General features: G+C 30.4%; 1 protein-coding gene across 1 annotated transcript in view; it reads left to right on the plus strand.

Moving 5' to 3' along the window:
• Window positions 1-12,264: 12,264 nt before the first annotated feature.
• LOC113387814 overlaps window positions 12,265-27,186 on the plus strand; it is an 872,338-nt gene continuing 857,416 nt past the window's right edge. The window contains exon 1 of the mRNA XM_026625191.1: window positions 12,265-12,677. The gene's annotated coding sequence lies outside the window, so the exon portion shown is untranslated. The remainder of the gene's footprint in view (window positions 12,678-27,186) is intronic.

Consider the following 27,186-nt stretch of genomic DNA (forward strand, 5'->3'; position numbering starts at 1 on the left):
TAGAAAAGTTTCTGAACATTTGGGCATGATAACCAAACAAATAATGCTCGATTATAATTAATACTAATTATGATATGTTAGACCTAGGTAGACCTAGCAAATCCCATTAAGAATAACAATCGAACAATAGTTAACTTGTGATACGTTTATTGACTTTAACTTTAAAATGACAATTTTAGATTTTTGATTTCAAGATTATTTCAAGATAATATATAAAAAAATGAATGTGAACTTATTGCTAACGCAGGGCCAGCGGTTTCTGAGATCCAGAACTGTTTTTAAAAAAAATGCCATTTGGCGATCGAAACTCAGATATTTTTGACGGTATAAATCAATCGATATGAATGGGTATCAAAAAGGTTAAAAAAATTCAGAATTTTCAAAAAAAATTTAGTTTTTAAAAAGTTTTCAACAATATCAGTATTAAAGAAAAAATGGCAAAAAAATTCATAATTTTCAAAGCGGACATTTTTTTCATTATTCAAATTATTTAATGTTTCCAAAAATTTCATAAATGTTTGAAAAAATTGAAAATTTTTAAAAATTTCTGGCAAGAATTTTTAATTATGGTACGGAAAGTTTCACAATTTTCAAAGAAAATTGAATAAAATTACCGGGGAAGTTCCAGCTATTTGATTTAAGGCAAGATACCATGCACCACTAGTTAAACTTGAATTTTATTAACTTTTCGAAGGAATAGTTTATATTTTCATAAAATAATCCCATTCGCTAATTTTATATTTTCTCGACGTTTCAAGCCATTCTCAAAAACGGCTGAACCGATTTCAAAAATTTCAAAGCCATTCGATGTATCTCGATGAGGACTAGCGTTTATCAATATTGCGCGACGATCAGCCAAGCCGTTTCTTTGTAAATAGCAGAAAAGTGAAAATTTTTTCGTTTTAGACCAGTGATCCCCAAAGTGGGCGCCAGCGCCCCCTTGGGGGCGCTGCGGCCATTCTGGGGGGCGGTGATGGGTTTTGGTGTATTTAGGGGGCGATGCTTAGTTGTAAGGGGCGTTTAAGGCACAAAACTAAAAAAATATAATATTAATATTATATATAAATAAATGATTAAAATTAACACTGAATTATATAATGATAATATTTTAGTTAAAGTTATTCAAACATATCTGCATGGGTGTATTAGTAAATACGAGTACATCCGTTTTAAAACTGTGCACCGCCAATTCTTGTTTCGCAAAAGGTTTATGGTTCATACGTTTTTTCGTGTGTCGATAATTTGTATAACTTTTCAAAAGCGTGTAACTTTACCAAATTTTGTAAAAGATTCTTTAAGAGATTTTTTGTAAGAGATTCTGTAAGATTGGCGGATATATGATCATTATTTGTCGTGCTATTAATTATATTTCTCTGATATCTACCCGTAACTGTCCACTTGAATGCCGCGTTTTGTAAAATAGATTTTTCGATTGATTTCTTATTTTGGGTGATATTTTAGTGACAGCTTTGCTTACTATTGCTGACAAAGGGGGATGGGCGGGTAAATGATTGTACTAAATCTGCTTACGTAATACTTGAACGATCAAAAAAAAACAAAAATTGTCTAAAAAATTACTACTACTTATATTAAAACACTTTATTACAAGAAAACGGCCTGGCCGAACATTACCAAAAACTAATCAGGTCGATTCCCAACCAATATGTTTCGAACAGTTTTTGAATTTTCAAAATCGATTCAAAATTGCGGGCTAAAACGTGGACGAATTTTTTTTCACTTTTCTGCAATTCACAAAGAAACTGCTCGGCCGATCGTCGGACAAAACTGAGAAACGTTAGTCCTCATAGATATACATCGAATGGCTTTTAAATTTTTCAAATCGGTCCAGCCATTTTTGAGAAAACGAAGAGTTACGAGTTGTTGGTCTCATTCGATTCAGAATGGCTTAAAACGTCGAGAAAATATAAAATCAGCGAATCTGATTTTTTGATGAAAACGAACTTTTCCTTCGGAAAGTTTGTAAGGCGCTGAGTAACATTTTTTCTGGAAAGGGGGCGGTAGGTGAAATAAGTTTGGGAATCACTGTTTTAGACCGTAATTCTGAATCGATTTAGAAAACTCAAAAACAGTTCGAAAGATATTGGTTGGGAAAGATACTGATTTGTTTTAGGCGAAAATCTACCGAGCCGCTTTCTTGTAATTAAGTGTTGAAAAAAATTTTGTAAAAATTCTTATGGAAGTTTTGTTGGCGATATATATGATGGTCTTATAGAACTTACTCAAATATTACGGCTTTACGACAAATAGTTTAGTTTTAAAAATTCATCATAATTTGAGAAAATGAGTAGTTTTTTTGGCTTTTGTGAAAATTAAAATTAGACGATTTTACTTGGTATAACGATAGAGTACTTGGTGTTCATATAATAAGCATACTAAACCATTAGTCCTACGGAAAGTGGTTCAATTATAAGAATCATTAATTTTTGAAAATATGTTTCTAGAAAATACACCATATAATATTCGTTCGTTGTCAATTATGTGTAATAAACCCTCTCGGAATACTTTTAATCACTCATAAATTAATTCTTTTTTTATTGCTTAAGTCGATAATTTACACATATCGGGAAGTCCATGTAACTTGCCTCAAAGCAAAATATCAATACCAACTAGTTGAATTTTTTTTACAAAAAATGTTTTTATATGAAAATATGTAAGAAACTGACATTTCTCGTCTAATCCTCATATAGGAATGTGCAACCTTTACATTTTTACCGTGCTTAGGCCAAGTGAAGTTTACATCTTTAACAAATATTGAAATACTAATGAAAACGTAAAAAATCAAGTCGTGCCATGTCAAGAAGGGCCCATCGCATCCTCATTATTCACTCTTCGAGCGCGGTTTGAAGTGCGCGATTTGTTTGTTTTAAGTCTTATTTAAATTCGAAATTATTATTTGTTCAACATACGAGCCATTAAGCGATACTTCAAACAAATGCATTCTTTGTGTCCGTGTTTTTATACAATGACGGGAACTCACAGGTTAAAATAAAACAGTCGTTGCCAAAGCGGACGGTCTTCTATGTCGACCCTTAGAGGTCGAATCGAATGTGGCTCGCAGGTGGATAATGCTCATAAAATACAATATTCCCATTTTATATAATTATTTAGTATTTATATTTGCTGTCGATTATTTTTTCCATTTTTTTTCTACGAATATAAAACGTGGCGCAATATATTTCCAGCAGAAAAATGATGGTTTTGATATGTATGATTATTGCCAATTAATAATATATTTAGCTACTCAAATTCAAGTCTACACAAGGTGACAAGAATGATTGTAATCATCATGAAATAAATTAGAAAATATTTGTTCATTATAGTTTGAAAATTATGAGCTTTTGAGTTGTTTGTCATTCTTCTGTTATTAGGATTAATTTTTGTAATTATTGTTCATTTAAACTTTGGACAACTAGCCCTAAATAACATGGCTCGGATACATCATATACCATAATGACAAAATTGCCTCAAGTTTTCTAGAATTAATACTAATTGTTAACCTATGAATTTGAAATTTTCCAATTTTGATGTTGAGAAAACGTCGCTGAAAACTGAACAACTACTTTACATACACACACACACACACAAACATACTTTTTCCAATTTTGATCTCAGGCGATCACTTAAAACACATGCAATTAGTAAATCGGATTTCTGGGAAACTTATCATCTCCCTCGGTAATATAAAAATTATAGCAATTGTTCCAATAAACAATTTACAAGTTTAGCCTAACATTTAACTATAAATTAAAAATCTCAAGCACAATTTACACCAGATGATATACAGTTTGGGAATGGTTAGATTCCACATTTTCAGAAGATATTTTTGGACTAGGCATGATTAATGCTCATAGAATAAACAAATATATGTTTTTGTAGCTAATGGAACAATAGACTAATGCATTTAAATGCATTATTGATAATTTTTATTTTTAAGCAAAAATATCTAAATAAGTTTAATTGTTTTCGAATATCCACCGATTTTGTAACTACGAATATAATATATATTTTTAAATTCGCGAGGAAGAATTTTATGTTTTTGCCAGTAAATCAGGTTTACTAACTTTGTTTTACCGACGTTTCAAATCATTCTGAATCTTATGTTACATAAATTTGAAATTAGGCTTTTCGTGAATGTCCTCTCAAAATTAGCTCTACTGTTTTCAAAATTTTGAATGCCATGTGATGAAATTCAATAAGGATTTGATTAGTTTTGTGTGTCGATTAGCTGAGCCTTTTCTTTATAAATAGCAGGTATGTGCAAAAATATTTCTTTATATTTTCTTTAAATCTTAAAGTTTTGGTGAAAATCTTAAATTATGAAAATTAATAACTATTAAAAAATCATTCAAAATGATTAGTTCCTGGCAAAAATCTGCCGGTATGTTTCATCGTAATTAATTGTTCCGTAAAATATTTTTCACAAATTTACTGAAACATTGCACAGAGAAATATTATTATTAGTATTGTGTTATTTATTAAATTAAATTATATAAATTTCATCTGCCAAACGTATATTGTACCTTATATTGTTTTAATTTCTGGCACATCTCAGCTGATCTTTGGCAATAATATTGTAGATATTACATTTTTCTTATTCATAATCATGAATATGGATATTATATACTAATATTGTCTAGGCTCGCTCAAAGTAAATTTAAATTCCAAGTGAATCGACATTTTTGACAGATGACAGTTCTCATGTATCAAGATATTTTCAATGTCAAACAATGATATGTTTTTTTTTTCTTTTTTTTTTTTTTTTTTTTTTTTTCGCATTTTTTCCATTTATTTCAACAATATCACAGTTCGAAACCAACTGCCGTACAGGTAGCATCGGATCAATAAATATTCAATATTTATTTCTTATCAGTTGACCTCAGTTCGCTTCGAACCTTCGGCCAGGTATACTGTGCCTCACGTTAGTGTAAACAAACATTGTTATCATCCAAAGTGAAATATAAATTGAATTTAATAGTGAAGTGTTATATAATAATCAAATAAATGTACCCGTAAGGGTACATTTATTTTCGTTCATTGAATATAAAATTTAAAAAACTGTTAATTAAGGCATAATTAATAATTATGCAAAATGAACCATATAATCCACCAATTCCGTTAGTTGAAGTTGATAAAGTGCTTAACTGCAGTCCCGAAAGTGAACATCTTTTACATGAGTCACAGCCAGCAAGTAATTTCGTAAATCCTACAATACGCAACAACAACATGAATGAAGAACAAATGGAATCCTGCAACGAGCCCTCAACTTATTATAATTCCATTCCTTGGCAAGTTGTTGATAGTCCTAAAAGAAAACGTCCAAACCGACAAGTAGATCAGCCAATTCAACTAACAAATAGATTCAACGTATTAACAAACAAAGAGCCTATTGCTGTTTCAGAAATATCAAAAAAAAAATTGCCACCACCAGTTTTTATTTACGGTGTGGTTGATTTCCGAGGCATGGTTGATGAAATCAAAACTATTCTAAATATCAAAAATTTTACCACTAAAACATTTCCTAATGATATAATCAAATTTATTGTTTCTTCTGTTGATGATTATAAAAACCTCGTTAAATATCTCCGAGGTCGTAAAGCAGTTTTTCATACCTATCAGATTAGCAGCGAAAGAGCATACAGAGTGGTCATGAAATATATGCATTACTCAACCGATATTACAGAACTAAAAACAGCAATTGAAACTTTTGGGCATAAAGTTAGGAATATAACAAATGTTATTCACTTTAGAAGTAAATTACCACTCAACATGTTTTATGTTGATTTAGAGCCAAGCAGCAATAACTCCGATATCTTCAAATTAAATAAAATCCTAAATCAAATTGTGCATTTTGAACCTCCAATGAGATCATCAGAAATAGCACAGTGCAGTAGATGCCAAATGTATGGTCATACAAAATCTTACTGCAACCGGCCATTTAGGTGTGTAAAATGTGGTGATCAACATGAGAGTAAAAAATGTACAAAATCAAAAGAATTACCTGCATTTTGCACTAATTGTGAAGAGTCCCATACTGCAAATTATAGGGGTTGCCTAACTTATAAAAACCTCTTGAACAGTAAACCTAAAATAAACAGCAATAGCAATAGTGCGACTAATCAAAATTATTCGAATAATCATCCAAATTATGCAAAGCATTCTACTTTTAATCATCGTAATGAAAATCTTTTTAATTCAGAACATATGTCATATGCTCAAGCAATCAAATCTAGTAAATCAGAAATTTCAGAAAGTATTAATTCAAGTCTCTTCCATTTTTGAATGAGTTCAAAAGTATGTTCAATCAGCTCATGCAGCAAAACACAATGATGATAAACATGTTATCCACGCTTATAAATAAACCTAAATAATGTTCAAATTTCTAAGATTAGGATTATGGAATGCAAATGGGCTTTTACAGCATAAAAATGAATTGATAGTGTTCCTTAATGAAAATAAAATTGATATATTACTAGTAAGTGAAACCCACTTCACTAAATACTCCAACTTATTTATTCCTCAGTACTATATTTATCATACATGTCATCCAGATGGTACAGCACACGGTGGCTCAGCCGTATTGATCAAGTCCAACATTTCTCATTATGAACTCCAAAAGTATGACAAAGAATTCCTTCAAGCAACAACAATCCAAGTTCAACTTTCTTCTTTTCCATTAACTATTTCTGCAGTATATTGTCCTCCCCGGCATAAGATTAGCGCTTCACAATTCTCTGATTTTTTTGGGTCGCTTGGAAGTAAATTTATTGTCGGCGGAGACTTTAATAGCAAGCACACGTTTTGGGGATCAAGACTGATCAATCCAAAGGGAAGAACACTTTATGAAGTTCTTGATCAACAATGCTATTCTACTCTTTCCACAGGAACTCCAACCTACTGGCCTACTGACATAAGAAAGAAGCCGGATTTACTGGATTTTTTTATAATAAAAGGTTTAAATTCCAAATATACTGATGTTAATCCAAGCTATGATCTTTCATCAGATCACTCCCCGATTATTGCCACTATTTCTTCTTCTATTATGAACGTCTGTAATCCTGTTAGACTTCATTCAACAAAAACTAACTGGGAGCTATACCGTTGTAAAATAGAAGAGAAGATAAATCTCAAAATTAGTCTAAAAAATCCAGCAGAGATTGACCACGCTGTTGACAAGTTTAACGAAATTCTTCATGCAGCAGCTGTAATAGCTACTCCAAAAACAACCGTCAAGCAGGAGCAATCGCTGTCCTTGGAAATTAAAAATTTATTAGCAGATAAAAGGAGAGCAAGACGCAAATGGCAATCAAGTCATTTACCTTCGGATAGAAATATTTTTAATAATTTAAGCAACAGGCTTAAATTGAGGCTCAGAGAGATTTCCAACCAGAACTTTAACAAGTATGTATCAAATCTTAATAGATTTGATAATTCAATCTGGAATCCTATTAAACACAAACAAAAACCTCAAATTAGAAATCCACCTATTCGATGGGATGAGCGCAATCACCTACACTGGGCAAGAAGTGACGCAGAAAAAGCTGATCTATTTGCTGAATATCTGAGTTCAGTTTTTCAACCTAATCCAGATCTCTCAAATACAGCGGACACCAGTTTGACTTCATTTACCTTAGTGAACTCTGAAAACAGTATAAACTTCTTCTCTTTAAAAATGATAGTTAAAGAAATTGCTAAACTGAAGAATAGGAAATCTCCTGGATTTGACTTGGTGACTTCAAGAATGCTTAAAGAAATGCCAAAGAAGGGATTTATCCTATTAACTTATATATACAATTCGATAATAAGATTAAACTACTGGCCAACCTTCTATAAAACATCCATAGTAAAAATGATACATAAAAGTGGGAAAGATCCAAACATGGTTTCTTCATATAGACCGATCAGCCTTTTGCCTATCGTCTCGAAAGTGCTTGAAAAACTGCTACTCCAAAACATCTTAGCTAATACAAATATTTTTCCAGACCATCAATTCGGCTTTCGGAACCAACATTCTACAGTTCAACAGTGCCATAGAATTGTAAGCGTTATCAATAATACCTTTGAGGCTAAGAAATTCTGCTCCGCGATTTTTCTAGATGTGAGCCAAGCTTTCGACAAGGTGTGGCATAAAGGCCTTTTATTCAAGATTGGCTCTCTACTTCCAAGTAGGTATTACAATATTCTAGAATCCTACCTTGATGGTAGGAAATTTAGAGTCCGCGTTAACTCAAATACTTCAGCATCTCATCAAATCGAAGCAGGTGTTCCACAGGGAAGTGTTTTGGGCCCTTTACTGTATATTCTATTTACAAGTGACTTTCCAACATTACAATCGACCATAACAGCAACTTTCGCTGATGATATTGCAGTACTTTCAACACACATCGATGCATCTGTTGCATCAAGCAATCTGCAAAGCCATCTTAATATTATTGAGGAATGGACAAGGAAATGGCGAATAAAAATTAACGAAAGTAAATCGAGTCATATTTCGTTTACTCTCAACAAGTCAACATGCCCAAGTGTTTACTTTTATGGACGAAAAATACCAAGTAATAATTGTGTCAAATACTTGGGTATGCATCTTGATCGTAGACTGACCTGGAGAGATCACATTTGCTCAAAAGTAAAAGCGATAAAAATTAGAACTGCAGAAATATATTGGCTATTAGGACGCAAGTCAAAATTATCCCTTGAAAATAAATTATTAATTTATAAAACAGTGATAAAACCTATATGGACTTACGGTATTGAATTATGGGGATGTGCCAGCAAGTCTCATATAGCATTAATGCAGCGTGCCCAATCAAAAATACTCAGACAGATAGTTGATGCCCCGTGGTTCGTCAGTAACAAGACCATACATGACGATCTGAATATTTTATATATCGAGGAAGTAATAAGAAACTTCAGTGTCCACCACTTTCAAAAACTAGAAGCCCACCCAAATAAAATAGTTGCACAACTGCTTGAGATGCCACATTCCAGGAGGCTCAAGCGTAAATCACCAATGGATAATATCCTAATCTAGCAAATTGTTTAATGGAACAATTTCTATATTTTTTAGAGTAATCATCAAAATATGTTAGTTAAGTTAATTTAATTTTTTTTTTGTAGTATTATTATATTATTTTATTATTTACTATTATTATATATTACTATTATTATTAGTTACTATTTTTATGTTATTATTTTTATTTATTCTTATTTAGTTTATTCTTTTTAGTTTATATATATATATATATATATATAAGCAATGCAGCTCATAGAATATAAGTACTGTTCTGATTGCTGTAAAATAATAAATGAATAAAAAAAAAAAAAAAAAATTTCAACAATATTACTATATTTTTATAATCACATACATCCTAAAAAATTCCCTTAACAAACTTCAGAAAGATTCATCAAAATCCGAATAATCGTTTAGGAGGAGTATATTTTCATACACCATTACAGAAGAAATTTATAAATAAGATAACATTCATTAGTGTTTGAAATAATTAAAGATTGACAATTTTCTCGTCATAATTTCAAAAGTTGCCGAATCTTTATTTTTATTGGTTTCCAGCTTTCAAAATACTATTTTTAAAAATATACCAAAAATGTTGAAATTATATAAAAAATAAATGAATGAAATTGTGTATAACATTCATTAAAGTTTGAAATAATTAAGAGATTGACAATTTTATCGTCATAATTTCAAAAGTTGCTGATCCTTAGTTTTTATTAATTCCAACTTTCCTTAAGACAAATTGCCATTTACATGTAGTTTCAATAAATGATAGAAATGCAGAAAAAGCGTCATTTATTTCTGTATTATATACCACATAACAATATAAGCACGATCTTTATAGTTTCGTATAAATCCACTTTGGGATTATTCCATATAAATGGAATCTAGACATGATTCTAAAAATACGTAGATACCAGACGACTAAAATATCGATGTTTAAATAAATCTGATCAACTTTAATTAAATTCATTGATTTTATTTATTATATTTAATATATACAGCAATTATTCGAATGAGGGAATCATTAATGGCATCGTGTTTTCATTATAATTGTTTGGAATTTCGAGCCATAAAACTCGAGCATGTAATAACGGTGCAAAGGATCCTGTTGCCTTGTGTTAACGTATTCTTTTAACATGCAATGGAACAGAATTGCTGAATAATTTGGGGAACCATAAAATTTGCAAGCAAATATCATTTTGGTCAATTATGCTGTTCACATTTCATTCATACAGATGTAAAAATAAAATTTGTTTGCTTGTTATTGGTAACAGACTAACAGTTGAAGGTATAATAATAATATGCAGGATTACATGTTTCTCAAACCAGGAAGTACAATAACTTTGATCTGATTTAATTTCATGACATAAAATGAAATTTGAAAATCAAATGCTTAAATTGAAAAAAAAAACTATTTTGATCGATGATCGGTATTTTATATATCAATATTAATTATATTTTAAGAAACGGTATTGAAGTTGGTAAAAATGTAAGTGAGCAGTCTACAAAACTTCTAGTTGTGCAAAAAAATTTACCATTAATTTAAATCATTAAATAAAATCAAGGTCTACGTATATGATATATGTAATAGTGTCAATATATTCTTGTAGCATATGCTTAATATTTAACAAAATATTTTTAAAAAAATATTTCAACGTTTTTCATGTAATTTATCATGGAGATAAGGTTCATGGTTGGTTGTCACGAAAATTGGTTGAATTATACAAATTAATTAAAATTTGCAATAATAACCTACAATTTTTGGATATACAAGCACGTGTCTGTGTAATATAATTAATATAATAATTACAGATAATTTAAATGTGTTAGAGAAATATCAATTGGAAATCATCATGTTCAGATTTTATTGAAAGCGAAAACTTTATTTTCAAAATATACAGTTGAAAACTTTTTCTAAATATCTAAATCTCAATTTCGGTTGACTAAGACAATTATTACACATTTCGAAAAGTTCATGCAATTTGCCTTAAGGCAAAATGCCACTGTTTATTTTTTAACTACTAGTTTAGATTGTAGTTGTAGATTATATCAACTAGTTTATTTTTTATAGTAATTTTTAAGCTTTATAATATTTAAATAATCTCGAGAAATAATAAAAAATAAATATCGAAAAATTATAAAAATAATAAAAAAATATAAAAATTATTAGATTAAAATCTTTAATTGCCAATTTTTTAGCTAATGAATGTATTTTTTTTTAATAAAAGAGAAATAATATGATTATCCGTAGTCATAGCCAATTTTCTAATAATTTTAAAATAATAATAATTTTATAATTATAATATTATTATAATTTTATTCTAATTAAGCTCTTCTGAAGCTAATCTGTAGGCTATGTAATAAAAATTAAAATAGTAAAATAAATTTAAAAAAATTATAGAATAATATTTCAATAAATATCAATTGATATTACAGTTTGTTTTACATCTCATCTATTGAAAAGAGCAGACATGGTTTCATTCTTTATTTCTGACTACACCCATTTGTTTACTTGATATTTAAAAATAAAACAAATACATAATTCTGAAATACAATTGTATACTATAATTAAAAATTAAATGTACAATAGTTTATCTGTAGTAATTTAAAAGTGCATTCTCAATTCTAAATATTCAATTAACCACTGGTACTCTTGTCTAAATATTTACATTAAACTAAAAGGCATCTCAAAAATAACATATAAAACAGCAAGACTTAATTGAGTTTAAATAAACAAAATAAATTTCAACACTACTTTAAAAAAAAAACTTTCTGATCATATTGGTAAATCTTTAAAATCATGTGAGTCATAAATGACAAAAGTATTCTACAATTGTGGACTGTTCATGCTGATGATAAAATTAGAAATCCAAAATTCTAAGTTTAATTAGAATCTTTTCCTTTTCTAAATAATATTAAACATATTGTTATCATATATTTTTTTTGTATAAATCACTGTATAGAATCATATATATTGTTTATTTATGTCAAATCATTTAACACGATATAAATTACAGTTGGCAAAGCCATCCTTATGCAAAATTGTGGACTAGACATGCTGATGACCTGTCCAAAATTACGCAATTTGCCGCCAGCGGCATGCATGTTTGTAGTGAAATTACAATAGATATGTTCATGGCTTGTCATCTAAAAATTGGAAATATTTACATATCTATGGTTTTATTCCTGAAACGACTGCGATTGTGAGCAGTTCTTTTTGGTGCAACCTTTGACCGAAGCACATCTCGCACCGGGCGTTAAATGTGAGTACAAAATTTAGCACTTAAGTCTAGTGACAAAATTGTTGATGTGTTTATATTTTTTGATGTATCAGTATTGTATAAAGAGTATGTAGTGCAAGGTGCAATCGATTCAATATTTACAAATTTAATGCCAATATTAAGTTTTGTTACATGCACAAAATTACACGCTATCAGACCATCATACCGTCGCAGTTATTTTTTACCGTAGTGTTGAAATAAAAGTAGGCATTTAAAGTTAATAGTTTGTGAAGTGTTTGTTCATTAATTTAATTATTTAAGTGAAAAAGTTTAGTTGTTAAACATTAAAGTAATTACGTGTAAATAAAAGTGATGATACGTGCTGTGATAATGAGAAGGAAAACTTTGCGGCCAGAATTCCTGAGGTGAGTTGCTTGCATGCTCACATTTTATTTTGTTTAACAGTAAATTTAACAAAGAATTTTGAAGGAATAATTTTATATATTGAATTAATTATTTTATTATTATATAAAGTTTTGTAGAAACAGTTGACGTTGAATATATTTAGAATTGGAATTGGAATTTGCTTGCAACTAAAAGGTTGATTGAATGTATAATTCAAACACTGTATGGAATTATTTGGTAAAATATAACGAGATGTATGACTATTCCTCAATGCAACTTTGAAATACAAAATATTAAATTATTTATTATATGTATGTGTGCTACGTAATTTATGCTTAATTTAATGCATTCCTTTTACATATGTGCAGTCTATTTTCAATTTTTTTAAAATCCCATATCATGTACAACTTAAATACTCGGTCGGTAAATAAAATTATATAACCGTCGATTATGAAAGTAGTGTGAGTCATAGACTTGCAGATTTAAAGTTTGGTAACACAGAAATGGTATTTTTGGTATAATCACAAAATGTGTACAGATTCATAATACGTGACCAATTAATTAACAGGCATAGTAACCATTAATTTTTTCGAAGCAAGAGAAAATGACTTCGATCATTTGGAAAGTTTTCAGAAGAGGTTTCTGCTTGTATTTCAAGAACAAGTATTTGCTACAGAAAACAATAGCATTGTAAACCTATGAACATTCGAATCATCGTCTTCAAAACATTAACATAGAATTTATGACAAAATAACAATATTTCTTCTGGCTGCATCAAGTATCCCATTCGCACATTCCAGTTGAAAATGTTTTATATCGGAAGTGGTTGTGTGCAGCCACACGTTCTCTTGTTTATATACATCAAAGTTATTTTATTTAACTTCCAATAGACAGCAAAATTCGCATAAATACTTTTAGCAACTGAATCATGCATCTCGCCGGTGTTGAAGTATTATCAAAAGATATTTGCACTTTTCTAATCTGTCTTCTTTTTTAAGGGATAGAGAAACCCAGAGTTTGATTATCAGTTTTTTGAGGAAATTTCTTGCTTTTGCTTCAACATTTGCTAAATATCTTTCAAAAAAAAAAGAATGGTTTTAACGAAATAACGCGTGAATGTTCTAAGTTAGTGCAAGTAATAAAACTTTTTTCTTTCGTTTTTGATTAAAAAACGGAAATTTACTGAAATAGAACTGGGTCAATTTGAACAGACACTTAAATTAAGTCACTAGTAGTCTAGTCATTTAATGCAAAAAATGACTGTTGCCAGTATAGTGCTCCGGGAATTTTGAAAATTGGTAGCCTTGTAGATTTCGAAGTGCTCTTAACAAATTTCATCTTTGCTATCTTTAATTTTTACGGAAAGTCGCCGCCATATTGGAGAAATGGCGTCAAAACAGTTTTTAACAATATTTGTTTTTCCGACTCATTCTATGATAAAAGTAGCTGTACGAATTAAACTAGAGAAAGTATCCTACAATTCATTCGTTAACCGTTTATTTGTAAATATAATAGATTTAGATTACGGGTGCCTTTAAATCTTTGCTGCTCTCGCCGCCATATTGGATCTCCATATATTTGACTGCTCTCTGTACTAGACCTCTTCTTCCTAATAAATAAATATTTTCAATATTAAATTTTAAATTTTTTTTTGGCTAATAATTGAACACTTGAATGGCAAAATAGCTATATACCAAATTAAACTAAAGAAAACTTTCTATAATTTATTCAATATCTTTTATTTTGTAAAACTAACAGTACATACTAAATATCAAAAAATACTTATAAGTTTGTTAAACTAAAAACTTATATAAATTAATTTATTTATTTTATTGTTTTGAAGAGAAATCAGTACTTAAGGATCTAAGCTGTTATAATTTTTCTTAACAACGTTGGTTTTTTCTAAGTCTATCTCTCTTTGATATATTTTATTCGAATTATTATAATAGTGATGATTTTTAATTTACTGCAGTAAAGAGAGTAGATGACTATTTTAACTTATAAACATGTTGCTATTTGAGGTAACCATACGTCCCGGTTTGGCCGGGGCAGTCCCGCACCTTATGTCCCATTTTTTTTTAAAAGCGTTATTTGTACTGGATTTAGATCTTTTGTCCCAAAATTCCCATGCCGATTTTGACTTATGAAAATATGGTCATTTTAGCTATCTGTACTAGAAAGTGAAAACGGATGTTTTAACTGCAAGACACAGGATTTATCATTATTAGAAAGACCAAGTTCTAACTACTAGACCCGGAAAAAGCCACGTTGCATTTTTCAACTCCTTTTTCTGTTACACATTAATTATTAAAATTTTCAATAATTTGCTGTTGTTATTTAATGTTCAATATTTTCATCTTTCGAATTGATGATTCGACATAACCGTTGTCGGGAACTATCAACCCCAGTGTCCCTTATTATCTCAAGTGCGACAACTCGAATCTTGTAACTTGAATAATGTAATATAAAATAATACTCGTACATGTGTACAACACTCGTATGTGCATACACCGAATTGCCCCACAGCGCACTCGGGACACCATTGAGATATTGTTATGTTATGAGCGTTATGTGACCATCTGAAGTGTTGGACTGTTAGGGCCTTCTCACGCCACTAAATTAGATCGGGTAGGAAGGTAACGAGGGATATGTTTTTACTTTTTTACTATACTTAGGGGACGTCCATTAATCACCTGAGGTTTTTAGGGAGGGGGAGGCTTTGACAAAAAAGTCACGAAATATCACGTGGGGGAGGGAGGGTTATTGCAAGATATCATGTATTTATTTTTTAACTGAATTTTTCAAAAAAAATAAATAAATTGCAAGTGCATTGTATTTAGTAAGAAAATACATTTCTACAATATACTACAAATTCAAATTATTTTATTATAATTATTAGTATTATAATAAAAAAGTATTAGTTTTTTTAAAATGCTCCTGGTTTATTAAAATATAATTTACAAAGTCAAATGAAATTTATGATTTTTCATAATGTTTCTAATGGTTATACACTCGGACGTCCAATTTATACATTCTAAGAACAACCAAAAATTTACTAATGTACCAACTGGAATAGGGGCAACTAAAAAAAATTCTGATTTATTAAAATGTAATTCATCTTATTAATCACTAAAATCTATATGAATGCATGATTTCCAAAACAATATTGTCAAGTCAGTTTTTAAACGTTATTTTATACAAGTTAAGATAAATTATTTATATTATAATACTACATTTATTTTATTCTTGTTTAAACAACAATTAGGACTAGTTGGGATGTGTTTTCTACTACTTAGTTTTGCGTGAAGACAATTTTTGTCCTATATTTGCGTTGAAATTTGTAACTTTCTGTAAGGTAAGTTATAGTGATGGGCCAAAAATCTAAAATGAAATGTTTGTATATTTTCACGTTTTTGAGGTTTCTGAACATTTTGACACATCTTAGAAAAAGTGGATGTTTGTGTGTGCTTGTGCGTATGTAAACTATAGCATGTATGTATATATGTATGGATACAATTTTTCGTCGACGTTTTCGGGAGTACTTGAGAACCGATCTTAATTGTTCAAAAAGCATTTGATTCAAATTGATAAGGAGACCTGCTGATTATTAGGATTTAGCAAAAGTTGGTCCAGCCGTTTCGGAGATACTGAGCTAAATGCGCAAAAAATGACAGTTTTTGAGAGAACGAAGCATCAGATTTGAATGATTCAAAAAACCTCTCGCATATATTGACGAAACGATTAATTGTGGGAAAACAAAGAATGATGTTTATTAATTTTCAAATAAAAATTTAATATCAAAAATTGTTCAGATTTTAATTTTAATTTTAGATAGAATTTCAAGGTTCACTCAAATTCTAGAGATAAATAACTCGAACTTTGCAATTCAGTTTATGTAATTGATTGCTTGATTAAGTTTTGTATATTTACTTTTCATATAAACTTATATAAACGTCATCATCCAATTTATAAGCTCTTCAATTTTCTCTTTAAAATACGAATAATGAAAGTTGCAGTATTTAGAACATATTTTAAAACATTTAATAATCTCGAATATTTCAATACGGAACGGAAAAATTTTAGCAATTTTCCTTAAGCACGATGCCAAAAAAAATTCAGATGATATAAATAATCATAAATAATGTAGCTAATTGAACTAAATACTTATCAAACTTATTAGTTGTACAGGGTTTAAATATAAGAAACGAATTATATATTCTAACTTATCTAGTATTTCTTTCTATTAAAAGAAATGATATACAGTCGGTCAAGTAAGAGCGTGGCCGACTTTAACGACAGTTAATGAAAGATTTCGGTCTAATTCTTTCGTGAGCCGATAAAGTGAAGCTTTGTCCTTGATGCATTGTCAAAAAAGGTTTAGTTGCAGTTGATCTTTTGAGAAAAAATTACGTTAAACGCCATGAGTGCTAAGTTGCGCGTCGCGCTACGAGGCTGCGCCCTTTTGCATGCACCTTAAAGGTACCCAAATGTAGCAATCAGCTGCTGCTAAACATATGGGAAAGTTGAAGACATTTGTACAGAATTCGATACACCTATATAAAGTTGCTAAAAATGTCGATGACTTATCAGAACGTGGTTCAAATAAAAAAGAAGAAAAAAGAACAGTGAATGGGTATTTGCGGAATCCTGCTTTAACACTGCAGCAAGGACGAGCAAAATTAATGGCAAAATGTTTAGAAATATCTACAAAACTATCTGAATTTTTCTTCGTATTCATGATCTAAAATGGCGCAACACAAAGGGGAAGCCTCTGACGACTGAAAAACATGTGCTTCTTTTCCGCTTGAGCACATGAAAATATTGTTAGAGATTTTGAAAATGTCATTTTCACTGATGAAAGTTCTATATGAGCACGTACTGCCCTCATTGAGCCGTTAAATTGAAATCCCCTGCCCCTCATAGAGCCGTCAGACTAAAATAATCCGTTAAATTAGTAAAAAGCAGGCGTCGGAGATGCCAGCCAATTGTCCACTCCGGTGGTGACTGGACACATATTGACCAAATTGCATCCTTGCTTTTAACGTATACAATGCATATACAAATATTAAAGTTTCATAAAATAATTATTTTTATAAATTAACCCGGCCACGCTCTTACTTGACCGACTGTAATAAAATACTTCATACTTATTTATTTTTTAATAATGCTCTCCTACGAACTAGTAGAAGCACTACTAGTAGCTACTAATCGTTGTCATTTATTTATCTGCTATTTCATTTGTTGTATTAACTGAATGTGTACAATGATGAGTAAAAAATGAGTAAAAAAAATCCATGATCATAATTAAAGCAGTGATTTTATTCCAAATTTTTTAGACATCGGCACAGAAATAGTAAAAAAGTATTCTAATGTTACAGGCCAAAGAGTCATATACTTACTATAAAGCAAACTCAATATTTTTATCTGTTCATGTTTCTATCTACAATTATTGTACAAATCTAAAAAGGTTCTGAATTAAAAAAAAAACTTACTCTATTGCTTGTACATAGACCCTGTCGCATTTGTCTCATATCATTGTAACCACATTTGTGATGATCAACAACGCATCGACGCAAATTGAAGTGCTCTTGAGATTTCGGTAACAAGCTGCCACCAACGATGTTTCACCGTGTGACAGCATTAAGACGAGGGCTGGACTTTTTTTTTTTAAAGTGGATACTAATTAAATTTACTTATCTACTGAAAATTAAATTATAGTTTTTTGCTTTGGAAGTAGTCAGAATAATAAAATATGTGAAGAACTGTTGTCATTGAAAAAATAATCTCAATTTTTATATGGTTGCTCTGTAGCTTAGTGGTTATAATTTTGGCCAACTAAAAGGTTTCAGGATCGATACTCGCTCCAAAGAGTTTGATGTCAAGCAGAAATGGCATCGATTTTTATTTGAAAATGTTTCCCAATGAAAAAAAGAGTGCGCATAAGGTTCACACGTTATTGAAGTAAAACTTTTATGCTATTGTACAAGATGGCATTTAAGTTAAAAATATATAAATTATATAACAATTTTAAATGATGTTCATTAGTAATATAGTAACACTCGTGATGCACACATTTATTAACGCGAACCATTATACATATTAATATAATAATGAATTATATATTATATATTTATAATATTAAAAATATTCATAATATTTGAAAACAATGATGTAATTAAAGTCATACTTCAAATATGACATGATCGGTTTGTCATTGTAATTAGCATTTAGGACTTGAACGTTCATTAGAGAAATGAAGTAATTGCTGATTAATAAATTCTATCACACAGTGAATTATTGTAAACAACGGCATAAAGAAATAATTGTGTTTGAAGAACTTTATGTAATTAAAATTAACATATAATCATTGCCTGCTTTTGTATTTTTTTACTTTTTTGCTGGCGATACAATCTCATTCTTCGACTAGCTGTAATATCTGTCTTGCCAACTAAAATATTTTCTATTTTAATCACTTAATAATTTATAAAAACTACAAATAATATAGAATAATATTTCAATAAGCTTACGTTTTGTACACGGCTCAAATGTTTCATTATAATTATTTACGGGGGATAGGGTACAGAGTTAAATATTCTTCTGATTCAGGCATTTTTTTATTAAATTAAGATTTATACTACGATGACTACCTTAAAATATGACATTCCGATCTCCACGTTGATGTACGCCGGTACGCATACAACGAAATATCTCTATTCACTCGACACGACGACTTATCACAATCGACTCGTATAGAAATGATTTCATCGAGAGCGAATGACGAACAGTCCGGGCGTAACGCAACTTCCGTTGCATTTCCACATATTCACCTCCTAGTCGCGCCTAAAGAAGTTTTGCTTTAAAAGTTTTATTTTGAAAAACCCTTCTCTGGCATTGCTGCGTGAAGTTAAAAATCGTCAGTAGTAGAAAATTTCTAATAATATAAATATAACAAATTGAAATAGTCTAATTTTTGGATAGCTTTATAAAAAGATACCTTAGGTTGAGAAGTTCAAATTAGTTTAAGTTACGTATCATCACAATAGCTTATAGGTTTTTCAAGTTCTGATAGCTGTTTAAATTAAAAATGTTACTAGATTGTATAGAAAGTAAGGCAGGATGCAAAATTGTCTAAAATTAATTATTTCGAAAACACATACGAGTTTGCTCATCATCAATTACTAGATATTTATTAGTGTCAATCATAAAGATACTATTTATGGATGTACACGTTATCTATATGTAGATATTTATTTGTGCGATCTTTCAGATTTTCTAAAAATGCTATTTATGGATTTACTCATCATCGACAATTAGATATTCACCAGTACAATCCTTCAGCTTTAAAAATAATATTTATGGATTTGCTCATCATCCTTAATTAGTTACTTACCTGTGCCTTTCAATTTTTGTATTATATCCAATAATGTCTAAAATTACTACTACTAGATATTAAAGGAACATTTGAAAAAAAAGTTCAATTTAATTTTATGAAGCTAATTTTAATTAAGTAGTTTCATGGAGAAGAATGAATAAGATTGACATGTGGCATGAGAAAAGTTTGACATGAAGATTAAAAACGAGTGTGATTTCGAGCTTTTGAGTTTATATATATTATAACCTGATGTCGAATATTACAAATAACTTTTGTTGCATCTATAATTTTTTTTATTGTTTTAGACATTAATCAGAACTTAAGAGTTCTATAAGCTGTTGGGCTAATTTGACTTAATACTACGTTGAGTTTACAGAAGGCAATCCAAACAGTTGTCTCATCTCTGTGTGATGAATTTTATTATTACAATTTCTGCAAGAGATCGAATATTTTATTGGTGCCGACTGAGGGCTATTTTCACTTAAACTTGAAACATGCTGCTATCTATGTTTCCAAATGAAAACTGGTATCACTACTGCTTGACATCAGACATAAACTAGGACCTCTAATTTAAGTCAAATTGCTCTAGCCATTTGCCTACTGGCGAGCCTACATCTATCAAATAATACTAAATACTAAATACGTACTATAAAATGTCGATTAGCTCTATGACTAATTCGAGTGCTTCTCGTATCTTCTGTATGTCCCCTCGATGTGGTTTATGATTTATTTCAGCCACCGTATTCTAAGCTCAGTTTAAAGTGTTCCTTGTCTAATGACAAAATTATACCACCGTCGTACAATTACAGCACTCGTATAGTGGTGTCATCTGCACACACATAAGTTGAGGAAATCAAATATAGTATTTCGCTTCACGCCACATTAAATGCAGAATTAATCTATAAACTTGATTGTCTTTTGTCTAACACCTAAAGAAAACAGGATGGCGTTTGCAGACTTGAATTGTATTAAGAAAAATATAAAGAACTGCGTAAATATAGATGTTGATGAAAAGTAATGTATCAAAGATTTACCAGGATGCGAAGTTTCCTGTAAATATTCATTGTGATATTGGTTATTCATGGAACAAATATTGTAAAAGTTAACTTTTTTATAACCTTTTATAAACCCTTAATTATATTTATTTTATAATCATCTACTTTGTGTTGAAGCGAAGAGATGTTTTTACCGTTGAAGGCATACATACTTATATGTCGATAATAGTATATATTTGACATTGCTTACTATTATTGTTGTGATTTGAAATTTTCTGCACGCAAAATTTAGAAAAAAGAACTCTTCTGCTTGAATTTATTTTACGATGCCAATAAACGAAATTATAAAAGCAGAAGGCACAAACACAAACCTCCTAAGAAAGTATAAAATAAAACTAGTTGAAAGTGGCATTTGAGGCAAGTTGCATGCACTTCCCAAAATATGTTGATGAACCGAAATTGAATTTTAGATACTTAGATACAATATTCGACAGTTTATTTCAAAAATAAAGTGCATATTTGTCCTAAAGTTGTAGTTTATTGTTTCAAATTTAAATTAATTGTTAATGTATTCTACTTGCTATAGGGCTGTAAAATTTTAGTATTCTCTTCAGGATCATATCTATCAAAATAAAAAGTTTCATCAATACATTTCCAAAATTTATCAGCACGACTTCCAAATAATGTTCTTCGTAGTTTTTGCATTTTTACAATCGGCTCAGAATTATTGGCTAAAAGGTGGACGAAAAATTTTTCACTTATTTGCTAATTACAAAGAAACTGCTTGGCCGATGGTCGCTTAAAAGAGAGAAACGATAGTCCTTATCAAGTTACTTAGAATAGTTTTTTAATTTTTCTAATCAGTTCAGGCGTTTTGGAGAAAACGTCAATAAAAGGTCCAATTTTGACAAACGCCAAAAAAAATGCTACTAATTTTTTCAAGCTGACGAATTTTTAAAATTAAACGACTTGTCGTATGGCCGTAATATTTTAGTATGATCTATAAGACCATGGTATCTGTCGCCAAAAAAATTCTTAAAATCGTCGAAATTTTTTTTCTACTGTTTAAAGGAAATTGTGCAAGCAAATCTTGAAACATAAAATTAGCGAATCGATCTTCTTTATGAAAACATAAATTTTTTCTTCGGAAGGTTAATTATACAAGCCTTAACTTTATTTAGATCAGACCAAGTTTTTTTTCCTCTCAGAATTGAACAACTTAAAGCAATCAATAGTATCAGTGTAGCTCATCTGATGAAACAACTCTTTAAAATAAGAAGTATCAGAGCAGGAAATTAAGTTGTTTCTTATTTTACATATAAGTACCTATAAAATACAAAACTTCAATAAAAATTGCCGTATATACTTCAATATGTTATTGGCAGATGCTGTACCATTTCTTTCTGGTACTGGTGGCATTGATACTTCAATCAAGCGTCTTACAAAAATATTTCTAAAACTTCTAAAGAATTATATACTTACATTTAAGAGTAATTAGGTAAAATAAACCGTGTTCCATCCGAAATAATGATACATATATCTGTAGATCAATAAACCATCGCCACAATGTTAGCAAAGATATGCCACTAAATCGCGCACCTTGGGTAATAAATTTATCATTGTTTCAGCACGCAAAGGCACTCCTCAAGCCAATAAAAGCAGTATTATTGCATACTGCGATGTTCTGTCAAAGGAACTTTAAAACAGATTGCGATTTCAATAAACGTCAAATAAAAACGAAATAGTGTATAGTGCCAATTTTGACATCGTTGAAGTCTACTGTCACTCGCGAAGTCTAAAGCGTATGCAGAGCACTTGATTCGGGACAGACGGAGAGTATGAAAGTATGGAGTAGGGTTGCTTAAATGTTACATGAAACATTGTTTTCTGAGAATATCTATAGATAGCTTATTAATGTTAAACCAGTCAATAGACTTTGAAAATATTACTAAGTTACAGCGTGTCAACATATTTTATGATTTTTCAATTAATATCAATAAAAATGTATTTTAAAACTAAGTTACCCTTGTAAAGCTAATACATCGAGACCTTAGAATTTTAACTGTTGAAGAAAAGATTAACCACTTTTGCTCCAGATACTTGGCTAAGTCGACTTGCTCAAGCCTTTATCACCTGAGCTTATCTTCAAAAAAAAAAAAAAAAAATGGTGTAATGGATCATTACATCAAATTCAATGCTATAATAAGAGTAGGTGCTATCACAGTATAGCTATCCTGCACACGCCGTTATATTAAATTGTCTATAATTGTAGGTGAATGTATTTCGTGTATAGTTTGCTAGGAAAAAAAAACAAAAACAAAACTTTTAAAGATCTAAAAATTGCATGTCGTCCATAGACGGCACCCGTATACACAGATAGTCGAGCGGATGTCGTTTAAAGACATTGTAGGGAAAAGGTTAAGTGATGGCCAATGTTATGGCAAGGCCATGTTACGCTCCAAATTCCATACATTATGCTACTGAATCATACCGAATACTCTCAAAATGTCATGTATTTGCTGTGCATTCAGGCGTTTTACACATAAACTGTAACGTCACTCGCATGTTATGAAGCTGGGTCAGAAAGACACTGTTATCTAAGATCGTTTTTTGACATTTGTGCGGTTTCTAAGTTAGGTTTTCTATCTGACAACCTGAGGAAAACGCCTGACTGCAAAGCAACCACATGGTATTAAATTTAGTATGAAAAGTTCTTCATAACATGACCTTGCCATAACATTGGAATGTTATGCGGCAGAATCGAATCATGAGTCTCATTTTAAAATTAGCGTCTTCACAGAAAAGAATAACTTTACAATTTATTAACGATGAACAATAAAAGGCCAAGTATTGAATCTTGTGGAACACCAAGCTTGACATTTAGTCTTTGATGTTATTAATGTAATCGAGGTTGTCGGAATGCGTAAATTGCGTGTCTTATGATAAATAACACGAAAATAATTCTAAGCTTACACCACGATTTTATGTATTCGAACTATAGTGGATAAAGTACAATATCGAAAAAAACTTTTGCTGGTTTTATATAAGATTTGATAATGTATTGAGCATCCTTAATTAATTATAATGAAATTGTTATTTTTTTCTCAACGAATCTTAGCAGTACTAGATAGTTTTGTTGACAATTTTATTTTAAACTTAATTTCTTATTTGAGAATTTTCATTACTATACTCATTCATTAGTTTGATAGGTCTCAGTAAGAAATTATATTGACTAGATTTCGAGAATATAAGTCGAATATATTATTTGAAAATTTTAATGAATCATTAGAAAAAACTAATTTTAGTTATAGACAAAAAAGTTAGATTCTCTCAAAATTATTATTGTGATCTTGGTAATTATCAGAATCGATTCAGGATTGTGAGACGTGGACAATTTTTTCTTTCACTTTTCTGCTATTTGCAAAGAAACTGCTCGGTCAATCATTGCGCAAGATGATCAACTCCTTATCGAGTTACATCGAATGCTTTTAAATTTTTGAAATAGATCTAGCCGTTTTCGACAAAACGTCGACGAAAGGATTAAAAATAGGCTCTCATTCACATACTTTTTTCAAATTTGATCTCATTTGATTCAGAATGGCGAGAAGACATCAAATTATCAAATCTGATATTTTTGGTGAAAATATTAACTTCTCCTTTGGGGAAGTTAATATAACTCTATAATTATTATATAGATCCTTGTCAACAGAAACTTATAGACCATTAAAAAGATGTATGAATATCAAGTGCTATTCCTACAAAATTAGCATACATCATCCCAATGTTATCTTCAAACCCTGAACCACCTCTCTTCGGAATCCTTCCTGTATTATTATTATTAAATGGTACATAGTACTCTGACCTAAAAATATAATACAATTCTTTATATTACAATACCGTTGGCAACCCTTGTACCTACGTGGGCATACAAAACCCGGTGAAATATTTATTGTTGGGAAAACTTGAGTGACGTCGCATTTAAATATTTTAGAAGTTCACGGTAAAAATCTATTCTGTTCGCTGTTCTCTACGCTTGTCTGTTATGTCTGGGGCGAAGGAATTTCATGAGGCATGTGGGCAATATAAATAATTTAATTTCATTCATTTTCTTTAATGCGGGTTATATATCACGTATTTTATTCAAGGTATTGCAATGGAAAATTCAATGAGGGGCAATCTCATTTTTATTAATTCTTAAAGCGGATTGGAACATGTTACTTTTTAATATGCAAATTTTAAATCACGACACCTGATAACCTAAAGAGAGTTATTATAATCATGGAAAAATCGAAAATGAAAATTATTACATATCTTCACGTTTCAGAGGTTTCTGAACATTTTGGCATACCTCAAAAAAACGGATGTGTTTGTATGTATGTGCATGTGTGGAGACAATTTTTGGTCGACCATTTCGGGCGTATGGATAAACCGATTTGAATAATTTAAAAAGCAATTGATTCCTATTGATAGCGAGATGTTCTGATTAGTTTTTAACAAAGGCAGGTCAGTCAAAAATTGTAGTTTTTGAGAGAACTAAGCATCATAGATGGTAATCTATTTGAAAACATTTAATATTCCTTGAATTTCATTACGGTACAGGAAGTTCCAGCAATATGCCTTAGTGCACGATGCCATCTAATACTAGTTATATACTTAATTGATTGTTTCATGATGAAATAGTTTATTCTTAACTTATAATATATAGGCTTACCCTCAGATAACATAGATATGTTTATCAGTTTCCTATGGTAACATACGTTCCAAATAAAAATATATTGAAGATTTGGTATTCTTCTTGGTGCAACGAATTTCATTTTGACAAATCATGTTTTTTATGGTGACTATCGATATGTTGGTCGTCATGAAACTGCAAAAGATATACCTATGGTGCTTATACGATCATTTCTTTGAATTTTGGATACGGTCAACTACTGAAAACTAACCTCCAAATAGCATATGGAAAACACATGTGCTTCTAATATTCCTACTATTTCTTGCAAGAAATACATACAAATTAATTTTTGTAGTCGCATTTTATTAACAATTTTACTGCATTTTATACGCGATAAGGGCTAGAGCATGACATATACTTATAATAATTATAATAATTTTGAATTGATTAACTCTGCTATAAAAGTTTTGGACTTGCAATCAAAGATTTTTAGTTTGACATCCAGCTCGGAAATTCTTAAGGTAATTCCCGATTTACCAGTTTTGAACTGTCAATAAAAGTCTAAAATGCGTTTTAGACCCCAGTGATCCCGATAATGGGTCAAAACAAAAATCATCAGTATTAGAGAAGTTCTAATGGTAAAAATATATAAGAAGTATCAATGCAACAGCTTACAAGACTCCAAAATTCTGATTGTTGTTAAAAAAATTGATGGTACTTTGGAAATCATCATTCAAAATTTGGAGGTAGGTTGATAAATTTAAACTTGTCTATGGCGTTCTTCTACTTTACTGTCTTATATTTAAATGTATTTAGTTGATCCTATACTGAACATTGTGATGAGTACAAGTTATAGACTACCTTTCTTTGAGAATGATAAATATTAGGAAATGTATTTTAGCATTGCTATCATCACACCGGAAAGGGTCTCCTTTGCATCCTTTATATATTTAACTACTTGTGAGTGTTAGTACCAATTTAAATGAAATTTGATTAAGGTGTGTTCATACAACGCTTGTTTTGTTGTTTTTTTGGTCGGCTGGCTGGCATGCTGGTTATCAAGTAGGCAAAATGACGGGTTATCGATTTCGATTTGGTTCCAGAAAGTGAGATTTTGATATTAGAACTTGCGCTATATTTGTGGATGGATCATAAACCTATGAATAAAGCCCGAATCACACATTTGTTTTCTGGGCTGATTAGACAGCATGCTCTATTTTTAGGTGTGATTTGAGGGTACATAAGGCGAATAGCTCTGATAAACCCCTTATGTATTCAATACTCTAGAAACTTAGGTCAAAAGATGGCAGACCTGTAACCTAGATTTGGTTACCTTTTAGGCCACCATATCGATTGTTTTCGTAACATCATATATAAAACTTACGATTCGACACTATTACAAGCATGATACCTGTAATACACGCATATTCAAAGCCTCTAGAATTTGAATAGCAAAAGCATTAAATTATGTGCAAATGCTCAAGTATTGC

This window comes from Ctenocephalides felis, unplaced genomic scaffold (genome assembly GCF_003426905.1).
Source record: "Ctenocephalides felis isolate EL2017-DRISC unplaced genomic scaffold, ASM342690v1 CF-g0.4_SCAFFOLD_03572, whole genome shotgun sequence".
NCBI classification, from domain to species: domain Eukaryota; kingdom Metazoa; phylum Arthropoda; class Insecta; order Siphonaptera; family Pulicidae; genus Ctenocephalides; species Ctenocephalides felis.